Source organism: Theropithecus gelada, chromosome 16 (genome assembly GCF_003255815.1).
Source record: "Theropithecus gelada isolate Dixy chromosome 16, Tgel_1.0, whole genome shotgun sequence".
NCBI classification, from domain to species: Eukaryota; Metazoa; Chordata; class Mammalia; order Primates; family Cercopithecidae; genus Theropithecus; species Theropithecus gelada.
This window is the reverse complement of record NC_037684.1, coordinates 38,616,711-38,619,703: the sequence shown is the minus strand read 5'-3', so window position 1 is coordinate 38,619,703 and position 2,993 is coordinate 38,616,711. Positions and strand designations below refer to the sequence as shown.

General features: G+C 44.3%; 1 pseudogene across 1 annotated transcript; it reads right to left on the bottom strand.

The window, feature by feature from the left end:
• Positions 1–436: 436 nt before the first annotated feature.
• On the bottom strand, positions 437–2,451 carry LOC112610323 (annotated as a pseudogene). Its single transcript, XR_003116310.1, has 2 exons — positions 2,350–2,451; positions 437–2,223 (listed from the first exon to the last, which is right to left on the bottom strand). The product of XR_003116310.1 is annotated as a tropomyosin alpha-3 chain-like (transcript).
• Positions 2,452–2,993: the final 542 nt, after the last annotated feature.

Genomic DNA, 2,993 nt, shown 5'->3' with positions numbered 1-2,993 from the left:
CAGCCTCCGGAGTAGCTGGGACCACAGGAACACACCAATCAATTTTTGTATTTTTCAGTAGGGACGGGGTTTCACCATGTTGGCCAGGCTGCTTTTGAACTCCTGATCTCAGGTGATCTGCCTGCCTCAGCCTCCCAAAGTGCTGGGATTACAGGCACGAGCCACCTCGCCTGGCCAGACACACTGGATTTTGAAGACTTAGTCTTGTATCTCTTAAGTGATCTTTATATTGATTACATGTTGAAATAATACCTTAGAGATATTGGACTTGATAAAATATTATCAAAATCAATTTCACTTTCTTTTAATATTTTTATTTATACAATTTTAATTTTTAAGAAACCTCACCTGGACTTTTAACCTTTCTAATGTGGCTACCAGAATATTTAAAATTATCTAGGTGGGCTTGCATTTTGTGTGTGTGTGTGTGTGTATATTTTGGAGGGACTGGTTCTTTATTTCAAAAAGTCACTTATCAATATTCAGTATTAAAACAGTCGCACTATTGATTTCTCTTTCTCCCAATCGACCCCAAAGAGACCACATGAAAGGAGAGTACATTTTAAGCCAATAAGCTGCAGGATGTACACCCAACAGACCTCCTAGAAACCTTACTAGAAAATGGGGACTGGGTAGGGAAAGAAATTTTAAAAGATCAACAAACTGCCAGCCCACGGACTGCCAAGGCTGTCACAGCCAGATGGGGTGGCCAGGCTGCCACAAACCCAAAGAAGCAAAGTTTCAAAATAATATGAAATTTTAAGTTTTGTACATAAGCTATTCAAGATTTCTCCAGCACTGACTGACACAAAGCACAATGAGATGGCACTTCTAGAGACAGCAGCTTCAAACCCAGAAAAGGGTAATGAGTTTCACATGGTTTAAATCAGTGGCAAAAACACAATCTCTTTCTTTCAAGGAGGCAGGAAAGCAATTACGTGGTCACCTCAACATAAGGGAGACAAGATCCATTCTGTAAGCAGTTGAGAGGGGGTAAAGATGGGACAAAATTTTGGTCTCAGAGGTCTTACCATCTTAATTTGGTCACTTCTAATGAAAAAAATAAAAAATAGAAATAACATTATCCAACGATATCTTAAAGCTGAAAACGTGAACAGCACATTTTTTGTTCTTGTTGTTGTTTGACTAACTCCTCCTGGAATCACCTTTCTGGTTTGGCTAGTACTTTGTACAGAGCAATGAGGCTTCCCACAGGGGAGTCTCCCCGGGCTCTGTTTGGCTCTCAGTAAGGCAGGCCTATACCTTTTCCTCTCCTCTATGGAGAGGGGAATATGCATGCGCTAAGGTGAAAAGTCACCTTCCAAAAGTGAGAAAGGGATTCGATTGCTGCTTCAGGGCTGTGGAATTATTTGGAATGTTTTACAAATGTTGCTACAAAACCACAAAAAAGGTAATGACAAAATGTGTACATCACCACCTGCTTTTTAAAGACATTATGCATTGTGCTCACATTCCCTTAAATGTTGTTTCCAAAGGTGCTCAGCCTCTAGCCCAGCTGGAATCTCCGGGAAGAGGCAGAGACAGTTTGGCGAAAAAGACACAGGGAAGGAGGGGGAGGCAAAAGGAGAAAGCAGCCTTCCAGTTAAAGATCAGGCCTCAGTTAAAGGGCAGCTTCAGGCAGGCTGGCCTCAGGCAGAGTCTGGGTCAGAGGGAGGAGCAGCAGCAGGGTGGGACTGGGGTGTTCTACATCTCATTCAGGTCAAGCAGAGTCTGGTCCAGCATCCTTTGTGTACAGAGGTGTTCCTCTTTGGTGCATTTCAGTTTATCTTCCAAGTCATCAATTGTCTTTTATAGCTTGGCTACCGATCTCTCTGCAAACTCAGCACAGGTCTCTGCCTCCTTGAGTTTATCACTAAGAATCTTGATCTCTTCCTTATATTTGTCTTCTTTTTGAGAGTATTTTTCTTCAGCAGCACTCAGACACTTCAGGTTCTGGTCCATCAGTCTAATTTGCTCATCCATCTCTCGGCAACGGGACTCTGCCAGCTCAGCTCATTCCTCTGTGCATTCCAAGTCTCCTTCAATGATCAGTAACTTATAGGCCACCTCTTCATACTTCCTATCTGCCTCTTCTGCAATGTGCTTAGCTTCTTTGAGTTGGATTTCCTGGAGTTCCATCTTTTCTTCATCTTTTAAGGCCCGGTTTTCAATAACCTTCATACCTCACTCACTCTCATCAGCAGCTTTTTCCAATTCTTCCAGCTTTTGCAAGGCAGTGGCCAGGCGCTCCTGAGCATGGTCCAGCTCCTCTTCAACCAGCTGGATCCTACGGTTCAAGGAGACCACCTCAGCCTCTTCCTGATCCCGGGCACGCCTTTCTCCCTCAACTTCTCGCTGGAGGCGCTCAGCTCGCTCCTCTGCATCATCTGCCTGCTGCTGCAGAACCTGAATCTTGCGCTTCACCGCCTGGATGGTGGTGATCCCAGCCATGGTGCCCACACAGTGACTCACATTGTATTTATATTAACCGTGCTCCGGTCGCTGCATTCCTGAAGCAATGATCAGCACACCTTCTTTAAAACTCAGCATATGCAAACTTTGTGTTGGTTTTTTAAATCTTCGTATGTATATTATGAACTCATTGTTACCATTTTTTATCTCCATTACCTAGCAGCAAAGGCTACTATTTCTGGACTCCTGTTATGGGACAGGCACTTCGCCAGGTGCTTTACATATGTTATCATACTTACCCCTTTCAGCAACCCTGAGGTGTGGGCATAATTAGCTCCATTTTTCAGATAAGGTAATTGATGCTCAAAGAACTTAGGTGGGTCATGACCAGGAACCAATAGATGCATGAGGTGCCAGAGCTGGGATTTAAAAATGCCTGCTGACTTCTTTCTGACCCCAGCTCACATCTGACAGGAGGGCATCCATGAAGTATCTGCTGTTGATATTGATGGCTGAAGTTCTGGTTTACCCTGGCCCACACAGGGAAACGTGACTGTCCCGCTCGCCCGTCTGTGAGCGGG